The sequence below is a fragment of the Heptranchias perlo genome, chromosome 2 (assembly GCF_035084215.1).
Source record: "Heptranchias perlo isolate sHepPer1 chromosome 2, sHepPer1.hap1, whole genome shotgun sequence".
Classification (NCBI taxonomy): domain Eukaryota; kingdom Metazoa; phylum Chordata; class Chondrichthyes; order Hexanchiformes; family Hexanchidae; genus Heptranchias; species Heptranchias perlo.
The window spans coordinates 115671378-115685869 of NC_090326.1; the positions used below are offsets into that span (position 1 = coordinate 115671378).

The window sequence follows — 14492 nt, forward strand, 5'->3', positions numbered from 1 at the left end:
TGAAAAAGTTCTTTCTCAAATCCCCTCTAAACCTCCCGCCTTTTACCTTGAATCTATGTCCCCTTGTTATAGAACCCTCAACAAAGGGAAAAAGCTCCTTAGTATCCATCCTATCTGTGCCCCTCATAATTTTGTACACCTCAATCATGTCCCCCCTCAGCCTCCTCTGCTCCAAGGAAAATAAACCCAATCTTCCCAGTCTCTCTTCATAGCTGAAGCGCTCCAGCCCTGGTAACATCCTGGTGAATCTCCTCTGCACCCTCTCCAAAGCGATCACATCCTTCCTGTAGTGTGGCGACCAGAACTGCACACAGTACTCCAGCTGTGGCCTAACCAGTGTTTTATACAGCTCCATCACAACCTCCTTGCTCTTATATTCTATGCCTCGGCTAATAAAGGCAAGTATCCCATATGCCTTCTTTACCACCTTATCTACCTGTTCCGCCGCCTTCAGGGATCTGTGAACTTGCACACCAAGATCCCTCTGACCCTCTGTCTTGCCTAGGGTCCTCCCATTCATTGTGTATTCCCTTGCCTTGTTAGTCCCTCCAAAGTGCATCACCTCGCACTTTTCCGGGTTAAATTCCATTTGCCACTGTTCCGCCCATCTGACCAACCCATCTATATCGTCCTGCAGACTGAGGCTATCCTCCTCGCTATTTACCACCCTACCAATCTTTGTATCATCAGCGAACTTACTGATCATACCTTTTACATTCATATCCAAGTCATTAATGTAGACCACAAACAGCAAGGGACCCAGCACCGATCCCTGTGGTACCCCACTGGCCACAGGCTTCCAGTCACAAAAACAACCTTCGACCATCACCCTCTGCCTTCTGCCACTAAGCCAGTTTTGTATCCAAAGTGCCAAGGCACCCTGGATTCCATGGGCTCGTACCTTCTTGACCAGTCTCCTGTGGGGGACTTTATTGAAGGCCTTACTGAAATCCATGTATACCACATCCACTGCGTTACCCTCATCCACACGTCTAGTCACCCCCTCAAAAAATTCAATCAAATTAGTCAGACATGATCTTCCCTTGACAAAGCCATGTTGACTATCCCTGATTAATCCTTGCTTCTCCAAGTGGAGACTAATTTTGTCCTTCAGAATTTTTTCCAATAATTTTCCTACCACTGATGTTAGGCTCACTGGCCTGTAGTTCCCCGGTTTTTCCCTACTCCCCTTCTTGAATAATGGTATTACATTAGCGGTTCTCCAGTCCTCTGGCACATCCCCTGTGGCCAGAGAGGTTCTGAATATATGTGTCAGAGCCCCCGCAATCTCCTCCTTTGCCTCACACAGTAGCCTGGGATACATTTCGTCCGGGCCTGGGGATTTATCCATTTTTAGGCCTGCTAAAACCGCCAATACCTCCTCCCGCTCGATGTTAATATGTTCGAGTATATCACAGTCCCCCTGCCGTATTTCTATGTCTACATCGTCCTTCTCCATAGTGAAAACAGATGCAAAAAATTCATTTAGAACCCCTCCTACATCTGCCGGCTCCACACACAGATTGCCATTTTTGTCCCTAATGGGCCCTATTTTTTCCCTAGTCATCCTCTTACCCTTAATATACTTATAAAACATCTTAGGATTTTCCTTTATTTTGCTCGCCAGTGTTATTTCATGGCCCCTCCTTGATCTCCTAATTTCTTTTTTAAGTATCCCCCTGCACTTTTTGTACTCCTCTAGGGCTTCCTCCGTCTTTAGCCTTTTGTATCTGCCAAAAGCCCTCCTTTTTTTCCTAATCCATTCTCGTATATCCCCTGACATCCAAGGTTCCCTGGAGTTCTTGGAACCACCCTTGACCTTTACGGGAACATGTTGCCATTGTATGGTCTCAATCTCCCTTCTGAAAGACTCCCATTGCTCCGATGCGGATTTTCCTACAAGCAGCTGATCCCAGTCCATTTTGGCCAGATCCTGCCTTATCCTATTAAAATCGGCCTTCCCCCAATTTAGAACCTTTATTTCCGGCCCCTCCCTGTTATTGCAGGTGTGGTGTGACTGGCTGATACTTTCTTATTACTGCTAATTAAATCACTGTGTAGAAATTTGTGGTGGGCAGCGTGCATGCGCGCATTCATTCTGCACCAACTACCATATTGGTTAAGGCTCCTGTTTTGGCATCCAGGGCCCGTGACTCAGACAAGCATTAGCCCCTTCGCATTTACAAATAGGGGATCTAACGCCTCTCTGAGGCCCCTTCTGCAAAATGCATTTGCGATTGTATGCTGAGGTTGGTATTCTCAGGCACATGGCGGCTAAACTAGCAATCCTTAAAGGGACTGCTGGATGCTGCCTCCAGAAAGGTAAGTTTTCATTTTTTTACCGACCTTATTGTGGAGCCAGGAGGAGCTCCACATTACATTTGCAGGCCACTGCCTGTTGCCTGCCCTGCTGGACTCTACTTACAACCTCAGCTGGTGTCCAAGCCAGTCGATCTTTGTATCTCCTGGGACCGCGCGCGAACTGCCTCTGGGGCCACGACTGATGCCCGCAGCTCGCCGGTAATAAACAAATGAGGCCGGGGGACCAATTACCCGTGGTCCTACCACCAGCCTCATTAGGTGGGTGCAACACCAATTTCTAGGCCCACATTTCTCACACTCAACACTGGAATGTTGTGCGTTCCTGCAGTTTTGTCACCTATTTTATTAAAATTGTCTAAAAGCTAATTTTTTCCTTTTACCATCCGGAGGAATATTGACCCTTTTGTTTCACGTGATATCATCACGGCCTTGTGACTGTTAGCATTAAAAATGTCTTTTGTTGTTTGTGATGGCAGTGCCCATAAAAAGGACATTTCATGATGCAGAACTTCAATGCTAAAATACACCAACAATGTTTAATATACATCAAATAGTATTATTTTGACAGTACCTATCACTGTTATTTTACAGCAGCAAAAATAATTAATGTGTGAAAGTAACACTCAGTGATCCATTATAGTCAATAAAGCTTCTGCACGACTAACTCACCTCCTGACAAAATATTCATCCATGCACTAATGCCACAAAAGGAAGTATTTATAGCACAGCAAATACAGCAGACCTTATCACCATGAAAACTGACATTAGTGTTGCCCACATAAAAATTTAATTAAACAGCATTTAACAATTAGAGCTTTAAAAATGGTTATTGCCTTCTTTTTTCATGTGAACACAAATAAGCATTGCTTGTCTCTGTGTGCCAATTTACCACATGTTCAATTCTATACATATTCAGTGTGGTTCACAAATGTACATTCCTGTTCTTCCAGTTCAGGCATGTAACACAGATGTGGTGTTTTGCATCACATGGTACAGTTCTTTGTGTTTTTCATCGAAATCAATTCTGGCCAGCTCAAGAAGACTTTTGCTATAAACAGAAAAAGAAATGTGCTCTCTATCAAAACACAACTGAAGATGATAGGGTGGCATGGAAACAGAGAATCAGTAACAAAACTTGCCTGTGAGTTTGATCTCTGTCACTGCACCACCTACAACATTAAAGCAATCTGCAAGTTTAGTAATGATGTGGAGATGCCGGTGATGGACTGGGGTTGACAATTGTAAACAATTTTACAACACCAAGTTATAGTCCAGCAATTTTATTTTAAATTCACAAGCTTTCGGAGATTTTCTCCTTCCTCAGGCAAATGTTTCAAGATCTCCTTGAAGCCTACGCATTTATACATATTGAACAATAATACATGGTGTTTACAGACTGCCCCTGCAACTGCCCGTTGCCAAGGCAATCACCGTGTTCAGACAGAGAGGTGTTACCTGCAGAACCTCCGAATACACATTCAACAAAAAAACAAACAGGGAAAAAAAACAGAGAAAAAAAAAACACAGAGAGAGGCAGAAACATCCGGAAGGCAGAGAGAGCCAGCAAATGACCCATTATATTAAAAACAGATAACATTTGTTCGCTGGTGGGGTAACGTGTAGCGTGACATGAACCCAAGATCCCGGTTGAGGCCGTCCTCATGGGTGCGGAACTTGGCTATCAATTTCTGCTCGACAATTTTGCGTTGTCGTGTGTCTCGAAGGCCGCCTTGGAGTACGCTTACCCGAAGGTCGGTGGATGAATGTCCATGACTGCTGAAGTGTTCCCCGACTGGGAGGGAACCCTCCTGTTTGGCGATTGTTGCGCGGTGTCCGTTCATCCGTTGTCGCAGCGTCTGCATGGTCTCGCCAATGTACCATGCTCTGGGGCATCCTTTCCTGCAACGTATGAGGTAGACAACGTTGGCTGAGTCACAGGAGTATGAACCATGCACCTGGTGGGTGGTGTCATCTCGTGTGATGGTGGTATCTGTGTCGATGATCTGGCATGTCTTGCAGAGGTTACCGTGGCAGGGTTGTGTGGCGTCGTGGACGCTGTTCTCTTGAAAGCTAGGTAGTTTGCTGCGAACGATGGTCTGTTTGAGGTTGGGTGGCTGTTTAAAGGCGAGTAGTGGAGGTGTGGGGATGGCCATAGCGAGGTGTTTGTCCTCATTGATGACATGTTGAAGGCTGCGGAGAACATGGCGTAGTTTCTCCGCTCCGGGGAAGTACTGGACGACAAAGGGTACTCTGTTGGTTGCGTCCCGTGTTAGTCTCCTGAGGAGGTCTATGCGATTTTTTGCTGTGGCCCGTCGGAACTGTCGATCGATGAGTCGAGCGTCATATCCCGTTCTTACTAGGGCGTCTTTCAGCGTCTGTAGGTGTCCATCGCGTTCCTCCTCGTCTGAGCAGACCCTGTGTATTCGCAGGGCCTGTCCATAGGGGATGGCCTCTTTGACGTGGTTAGGGTGGAAGCTGGAAAAGTGGAGCATCGTGAGGTTGTCCGTGGGCTTGCGGTAGAGTGAGGTGCTGAGGTGCCCGTCTTTGATGGAGATTCGTGTGTCCAAGAAAGAAACTGATTCTGAGGAGTAGTCCATGGTGAGCTTGATGGTGGGATGGAACTTGTTGATGTTATCGTGTAGTCTCTTTAGTGATTCCTTGCCGTGGGTCCATAGAAAGAAAATGTCGTCGATGTATCTGGTGTATAGTGTTGGTTGGAGGTCTTGTGCAGTGAAGAAGTCCTGCTCGAACTTGTGCATGAAAATGTTGGCGTATTGGGGTGCGAATTTGGTCCCCATGGCTGTTCCGTGTGTTTGGGTAAAGAACTGGTTATCGAAGGTGAAGTATTGAGTATTGAGTATTGAGTATTGATGCTGTCGCAGCGATGCCGTCATCGTTATCCCCCACGATGACGGCATCGCTGCGACAGCATCAATACTCAACACCAACAACAGCCAATCTCCGGAAGCCATCCTACAACTCATCCGCTTCATCCTGGATCACAATGTCTTCACCTTCAATAACCAGTTCTTTACCCAAACACACGGAACAGCCATGGGGACCAAATTCGCACCCCAATACGCCAACATTTTCATGCACAAGTTCGAGCAGGACTTCTTCACTGCACAAGACCTCCAACCAACACTATACACCAGATACATCGACGACATTTTCTTTCTATGGACCCACGGCAAGGAATCACTAAAGAGACTACACGATAACATCAACAAGTTCCATCCCACCATCAAGCTCACCATGGACTACTCCTCAGAATCAGTTTCTTTCTTGGACACACGAATCTCCATCAAAGACGGGCACCTCAGCACCTCACTCTACCGCAAGCCCACGGACAACCTCACGATGCTCCACTTTTCCAGCTTCCACCCTAACCACGTCAAAGAGGCCATCCCCTATGGACAGGCCCTGCGAATACACAGGGTCTGCTCAGACGAGGAGGAACGCGATGGACACCTACAGACGCTGAAAGACGCCCTAGTAAGAACGGGATATGACGCTCGACTCATCGATCGACAGTTCCGACGGGCCACAGCAAAAAATCGCATAGACCTCCTCAGGAGACTAACACGGGACGCAACCAACAGAGTACCCTTTGTCGTCCAGTACTTCCCCGGAGCGGAGAAACTACGCCATGTTCTCCGCAGCCTTCAACATGTCATCAATGAGGACAAACACCTCGCTATGGCCATCCCCACACCTCCACTACTCGCCTTTAAACAGCCACCCAACCTCAAACAGACCATCGTTCGCAGCAAACTACCTAGCTTTCAAGAGAACAGCGTCCACGACGCCACACAACCCTGCCACGGTAACCTCTGCAAGACATGCCAGATCATCGACACAGATACCACCATCACACGAGATGACACCACCCACCAGGTGCATGGTTCATACTCCTGTGACTCAGCCAACGTTGTCTACCTCATACGTTGCAGGAAAGGATGCCCCAGAGCATGGTACATTGGCGAGACCATGCAGACGCTGCGACAACGGATGAACGGACACCGCGCAACAATCGCCAAACAGGAGGGTTCCCTCCCAGTCGGGGAACACTTCAGCAGTCATGGACATTCATCCACCGACCTTCGGGTAAGCGTACTCCAAGGCGGCCTTCGAGACACACGACAACGCAAAATTGTCGAGCAGAAATTGATAGCCAAGTTCCGCACCCATGAGGACGGCCTCAACCGGGATCTTGGGTTCATGTCACGCTACACGTTACCCCACCAGCGAACAAATGTTATCTGTTTTTAATATAATGGGTCATTTGCTGGCTCTCTCTGCCTTCCGGATGTTTCTGCCTCTCTCTGTGTTTTTTTTTTTTTTCTCTGTTTTTTTTCCCTGTTTGTTTTTTTGTTGAATGTGTATTCGGAGGTTCTGCAGGTAACACCTCTCTGTCTGAACACGGTGATTGCCTTGGCAACGGGCAGTTGCAGGGGCAGTCTGTAAACACCATGTATTATTGTTCAATATGTATAAATGCGTAGGCTTCAAGGAGATCTTGAAACATTTGCCTGAGGAAGGAGAAAATCTCCGAAAGCTTGTGAATTTAAAATAAAATTGCTGGACTATAACTTGGTGTTGTAAAATTGTTTACAAGTTTAGTAAGGAAGAGGACAGCAATGCACAAATACCACACAGTAGGATGATCAGAGTTCAAGTTGTCTCAAAGGTGTTCCTTTAGATTACTGTTTTTGGAGCTCATACTTGGCAAAAGCACATCATGAACATCTGTAGCAACCACCAGTTGACTTACAAACTACAAAAAGGACCACGACGTCTGTATCAATATTGAATTTTTGAATCAGTAATGAAATGCAGGAAATTCTCTGACTGGTCCATGTGACCTAGATGTTTGTATGATTGACAGCTGAACTGTAGACATAAGATGGTCTCATAGCAAAGAACACATTTATTTAACTTTGATGTTTTTCCCATTTGTGAACCAGCATGCAATAAGAAATGCTGCAATGTGTCAAAAATAGAAGTAACTCATTGTGATTCTATCAGAATGTTTTGGAGGGGGATAAAAATGAAAACAGGGAGTATTAAAAAGCTAGCTTCCTATAGTCCATGCCCTTTTCAGCTAACTTGACAGATATTGGACTTACTCTGTACATAGTTGAATGTAATTACCTCAGATTGTTCTTTTGACTGTAACCTGCTTTGTAAAACCTGCTTTGTGTTATCAGGCGTAAAGATATTTAAAATTAAAAATTTCAATGTTAAGCATTAAAAATCTACAGATCTCTCAGCTTATTCTTTAATCAAAGGATATGGAGAACAGGTAAGGTAAAGGAAAGCTTCAGTTAAACATACAGTACCGGCACAGATGCAATGAGCTGTATGGTCTCTTTTTCAGCTGTCATTTTTATTATTTCCATTAAATGCATAATTCTTAGAAAAACTAGAATGGCAGACAATTGCAAAATGGCAAGCAATTGCAAAAGAATTACAAGAATATGGGGCAACAATGGGGTTGTATCATATCTTATTAAACAGCCAAAAATGCCAGAATTCTGCACTGATTACCAGAATTGGCAGAGAGGGACTGAAACTACCGAGATAGTTGAAGATGCAACTGACATTGATAATGTTCTTACCAGGTGCAAGAATTCTGTGTAGGGGAAACCAATTAAATCTGTCAATGTTACATTTGCAACAATCGGGACAAAGTCCCTGGTGAAATTTTATCAGCACACACAGCAGTAAGGAGATGAAATGATGGAAGCCTTTAAGGCTCAAAACACTCAAGAGATTCAAGAAAAAAATGAGCATCAGCTTCCTCTTACTACAGCTAAAGATCCAGCTAAACAGTGCTGTAATGGCCGTCTCCCAATCTATACCGCCGATGGTTTATGGGCGGGTTGAAGAAGCAGCAATGGCAGTGCTGATTGACACAGTAATGGCTTTGGGAGTCCTGACAATGCTTGTCCACTATTACGAGAACCCTGCCTGTTTACGGTGGGAGCATTGGCTGCTAGATCGCGGTCTACCTGAAAATCGGGAATGGCCAGACCTCCAGTAGTAAATCAGCTGATTTTTTTTCCCCCTAATTTTTGTCCAACTACAGGCATAAATAGGGCAGCAGTCAGATAAAACTTGGACCCAAAGAATTCCTAACACAAGACATCCACCAGCTGAACAAGTTATCAGAACCATTTCAGTAACCCCATACCCCCTTGCCCCGCACCCAACCTGGCTGAGCAAATCATCGAAACCCTTCCACACCCCTTCTATTAAACTAGTCATGGGACCCCCAGAGTGAGGCATGGCATCCATTCACCAACCCCCACCCCATCCCCCAATGCTGACAAAGAACCCCAAGACCCCTTTAACCACCCCCCCCCACCCCGTCCAGAGACAGATGGCAAATGAATCACAGTTAGTTCTATTTAATCTTTCCTTCCTGTTGAACAATGCCACTTGGCAAATCTTTGTTTCCATCCCATTTCTCAGCAGAACTCAGAACCTGCTCAAATCAGTCATTCCGTCAAAAGGGCATCTGAAGAAGCACAAACAGCCCAATGCCACTCCAAATTCTAAAACATACCCCACCCCCCCACAACAAAAATCCCTTCCTCTTTCTGCACTAAAAAAATGCTGTTTTGAGCTGCCCGCACTCAAATGTTAAAAAGAAACATGTTTGGCCCAAATTTTCCTCTGCTCCATTCCCCCCCCTCCCCGAGTGTTTCTGCCAGCCAATCCCTTCCCCACAGATCATGTTTACCTTCCCCCCCCCCTCCATTAAATGTATTTGTTGACCAGCTTCCTCCCAAATTGTTTACGAGCAGCTTCCCCACCACCCCACTGAACATGCTTACCGGTCAGCCCCTTTTTACTGAGCATGCTACTAGTCAGCACCCCCTCGCCACCCCCCCCCAATTTTTTACTGAGCATGCTGGCGGAATGACTTTGTCAAACCCCTTATTCCAACAAAGCATCTTTACCAGTCGCCTCCTACCAGAATCTTTACTGAAAGGCTCCCTCTCCACTCACTCTATCTGCCAACCACCCCCACCCATGACTGCTTTTGCTGACCTTCCCACTAGGTGGGGGTAATTTTAACCCCCAAGAACAGGTGGGTTAGGGGCGGGTGGGCAATAAAAGTAGTTGCTTTTTGGAGAGGGACCGGATCCCGGTTCCAACGCGCCCCCTTCTGGGTTTAATCCAGGCGCGTTAGGATGCACGCAAATTTAAGCTTACCTCCACGGGTTTCCCCTGGCTTCTCAAATGCGCCTGTGAAACTGAGGTGAGATTCATACACAAGTTGACTTGGCTCTTTAAACCTGTGATTGACACATCACAATAAAAGCTCAAGCATTACGGCTGGTCTCTCAGTTCCCTCAGGCAAAAGTTTGTCTGAGAGTTCTTTGTTGAGACTGAGAATTCTTGTGTTCAGACAAATTTACCAACATTTTGGAGCCCCTCAAACATACAAGTTCAGGATGGGGGGGGGTACATCTGAGAAGGAGGAACATCAACATCTGCAGCAGGCATGTCGTGCAGTTCTGGGATCTGCAGTTACACAAGACAGAGGTGTGCAACGTGGACCTGGAGAAGAGCAGAGAGCAGACCAAAGGAGGGGCCGTGGTTGCAGGAGGCACTACCCACATGAGAGAGTCTACAGACAGAGGATGAGTTTCCTGGATCTCACTGAGGAACAGTGCCTAAGCAGGCTGAGATTGAGACAGCAGGTGGTTGTTGACATTTGCAGCATCCTTCAGGAAGAGCTGCTCCCAGCTGGACCTGGTGGCCACGCATTGTCCGTCGCAGTTAAAGTCATCATTGCCCTTAATTTATCCACCTCCAGATCCTTCCAGGGCCCCACTGGTGACGTCTCCAGGGTGTGTCAGCCGTCTGCACATAAGTATATATGACAGGTCATGGATGGCTTATTTGCCAGGGCATCCAACTACGTGAATTTCTCCTGTGACAACATCAGCCAGACTGAGGACGGTGGGTTTCAATTCTTTGGCTGGCTTCCCATGGGTGCAGGGCGCAATTGATTGCACACATGTAGCAATCCGAGGACCTCTACGTGAGCCAGGACTGTTCATAAACCGAAAGAGATATCACTCCATCAATGTGCAGCTGGTTTGCGACCACCGGAAGAGGTTTTTGCAGGTGTATGCCACATTCCCTGGCAGCTGCCACGATTCATTTATTTTGCGTGAGTCCAACATCCCAGACCTCTTCCACACAGAAGACAGATTTAAGGGCTGGCTCCTTGTAGACAAGGGATACCCCCTACAGACATGGCTCATGGCACCTGTGAAAAACCCCACCAATGAGGCACAGCAGCAATACAACCAGAGCCACATCACCACCAGGTCTATCATTGAGCAAGCCATAGAAATGCTGAAGATGCGTTTCAGGAACTTGGATAGATTTGGGGGAGCCCTTCAGTACTCGCCAGCGAGTATGTGCAGAATAATCGTCATGTGCTGCGTCCTGTACAACATAGCTCAGCAGAGAGCATTACAGGTGGAGGAGGGCGAATGCACTCATCAAGCATCCTCATCTGGCGGCAACATTGAAGAAGAGGAGGAGGATGGTGAAGAGGAAAATGAAGATGGGGATCCCATTGCCAGAGTGGAGGCACACATTGCTGCCCGTGATGTCAGGTTCTAATAATGAGATATGCAAATTGAAGACTTTGGGTTACTCAGGCCGCCTGGAACAACCGCCACCACCAATCTCCCCCGCTCCCTCTTTGCACAAAACTGTCCTTCAACCACGCATACACCCATTGCGCACCCGCCCAATGGGTGGCGTCATGTCTTGGAATTCATATGATGAAGCAAATGAAAGGGCGAATTCACATCTGGGATGTAATAATGGCCAAGATGTGGCAGTGGTGATAATCATTAAATTTAATGTGCCATAACAAACAAAATATATAAATGAACAACATGACATCTTGTCACACACCCTTGTGCATACCCTTGGTGAACTACAATTGCTTAGCCTTTCTCTTTGTAGCATTTCACGTGGTGCATCCCCTGTGGCTTCAGCAGAGGTATTGGCAGGTTGCTTAGATCCCTGCCCTGACTGCTGAGATGTTCCAGGCCTACGACCTCTGGGCTTCGGAGCCCGTGAGGGCCCTGCCAAAGACTGCTCCACCTGCACCTATGCAGGGGCAGATTCGGCCATCGGGAGAGGAGGCAGCATTGCGGGTACTGGTTGATTGGTGGGGGGGGGCAACGGGTGAGACCTGGGAGCGCTTTGAGTGGAGTCACCACTTCTATGTCCCCTTTCGTCATCATCCCTCTCCCAGGCCAGCTTAGCATCACACCCACCACTCTGCTGGACAGCAGGTTGATGAGCAGGTATGCCGCGTTGTAAGGTATCTGTCAGCCTACTTAAGGCAGCAGTCATGTTGGCATCCATAATCTGCACAGCTGTTGTCATGGCCTGCATGGGCTCATTTGAGATCCGTGCTTGAAGCTCAATGGAGTCTACCATTCTCTCCATTGCAGACATTCTCACACTTACCTGCGCCAACGATCCTCTGGCGATGGAGTTGGACTGCTCCATCTTCTCCGCTATTGTGGAGCGTGTGCGTGGCATATTCGCAACTGTACCTCTATCATTCTCATTCTCAACGATGGCCCCTGTGGTTCAGCATGTGTGTCCAGCTGAGCAGAGCTTGGAGAGGGGTACACCCTTTGATGCGGACTCTCCACAGCGTGCCACCAGTGTCTGCTCATGCTCCCTTGTGAGTGGTGAATCACCATGTGAAAACCCAACTAACTGTCTAACAGGACCCACTGAGGTGTGAGTATCTGCGCTGGTGCATGGCTGTATGTCATGTGACAGTACATCCTCAGAAGGAATGAGATCCTCTGAGGAATCACTTTCTTCCATTTCGGCAGATTCCTCTTGAAGGCATGAAGGCCCTGGAAGTCAACAGAAAGTGATATTAATCATTCATCGGAAAAGTGACAATCTTTTCAATGACCATACTGTGGTCTGGAACAGTTCACTCATTGATAAAATCAATTCACCATGTGTGTGAAAGATGCTAAAGGTCTGTCCGATCACTCAATCCGATGCACTCAAATTATTTCTGGGTTTCCCAAGCAACTATTTCCCCACCCGCTGAGTTCCCACTGCCATGCTAAAATCATGGCCGGTGTGTTTACCAGCCACCTCCACCCCACGGTCCATGCTTGCCAACCCTCCCTCCTCCAATCAGGGGTGTCTACCAGCCATTCCCCCTCGCCTCTGAACAAGTTTACCAGACAGCATGTTTGCCCGCAAGAACACTCTCCCCGCTCCCCCCATGAATCCAGCCCCCTGCTGTTGCTGCTGTTGTTTCTTTTCCAAAGTACTGACAGACTTGATGCCTACATGGCATGTGTGTGAAAGATGCTAAAGGTCTGTCACCAGCCATCTGCAGGTTGCCAGTCTCTCCATCTCCAACGTGCAACTGTCCCACTTATTTCCATCGCCTCCTCCTCTACATCTGTCAGCTCCACTATTTGTGGTGGACCACCTCCAGTTCTGGTCCTCTCCCTTGCGTTTTGCGTTCTCTTCTTCAAGGGGACAAACAATAGACCTGTGAGTGACTGAAGGTGACGTATTCTCCCTATGAATGCATTGCTTCGATGAGGCTGACCAGGAAAGAGATGCAGCAGAGGGTGACTATCAGACAGATACATCACACTGCATCAGGATTGGGGTGAATGGCAGTGGTGGGTGAATAAATAGGCAGTTAAGGAAGTGCATAAAAAATGAAGGATGGTTGCTACTGAAACTTAAGTGGGTGTGAGGAGTTATGTGATGGCGTAGGCATGCCAACACATAGTGACAAGGAAGGAGAGTGTTGAACAACACAGGGTGTGGGTGAATCAGCAAATATACTCACTTTTCCTAACCTGGTTGGATCATTAAAATGCTTCCTACACCGCATCCAAGATCTGGACACTGTGCTCCTGCTGCTCACCTCCTCTGCTACCTCCAGCCACACCTTCTTAGTGGCAGAATCAGGTTTCTTCCTCCTATCAGCTGGATACAGCACCTCCCATCAGCTGGATACATCACCTCAATCCTGGTTCGCACACCAGCCAGTGGAACCTCAAGGGATACATCGGTGAACCTGGGTGCTGCCTTTGCTCTATGCTCTTCCATCTCAATGCTTCTTCCTTTCTCCTTCAAAATCCATTTTTGCATTGGCCCTTTAAATAGTGGAGTTCACATCATGTCATTCGGGTGCGCAGTATGCCCAATGCGCAGCTTGGAGACACGAAACCCAGAAGTAAAATTAAGTGCCTTCAATTGAGTTGCAATCACTCAATCCGATGCACTCAAATTATTTCTGGGTTTCCCAAGCAACTATTTCCCCACCCGCTGAGTTCCCACCGCTATGCTAAAATCATGGCCGGTGTGTTTACCAGCCACCTCCACCCCGCGGTCCATGCTTGCCAACCCTCCCTCCTCCAATCAGGGGTGTCTACCAGCCATTCCCCCTCGCCTCTGAACAAGTTTACCAGACAGCATGTTTGCCCGCAAGAACACTCTCCCCGCTCCCCCCATGACCCCAGCCCCCTGCTGTTGCTGCTGTTGTTTCTTTTCCAAAGTACTGACAGACTTGATGCCTACATGGCAACAGTCACCATGTTTCAAATATATGTCGTCGTATGTGAAATGCTTTGGGACATCCTGAGGACGTGATAAGGTGTTATTTCAATGCAAGTTCTTTCTTTGCACCCATCACGTGGAGATCACTGACAAAACTCCTGTTTTATGCAATGCGTCTTGCTCTGCTCCTCACTCAAACTCTGCCAGCTGCTTCTGGTGTTTAACAACAGCTTTAAATAAGAAAAGTTAGAATGATTTGGGAATGAATTAAATCCTGAGTAAATTTGCATGTTTCACATTAATAGTTAATTGCTTGTTAAGCAGCTAACAAGCATTAATAATTAGCCTGTATATTTGCATGAGATGCAAATATTTACTTCCAGGTACACTTTTAGGAAAAAAGGCAAAAGTTAACATTCGCTCCATTAACGACAACACACAAAATTACTAGCCCTTAACACACAATTAGCTCATGCAATAGCTGTAATATGAAGAGCCCATTAAACCCTATATTGTCCGCCTGACAAGGATTGTTAGGGTTTAGCTGGTTGACTTGTCCTGTGCTA

General features: G+C 47.0%; 1 protein-coding gene across 1 annotated transcript in view; it reads left to right on the plus strand.

Annotated features, from left to right (window-relative positions):
* The window catches only part of kcnh8 (potassium voltage-gated channel, subfamily H (eag-related), member 8), a 385025-nt gene that overhangs the window by 172679 nt on the left and 197854 nt on the right, over nt 1-14492 (plus strand). The gene's annotated exons all lie outside the window — the stretch shown is intronic.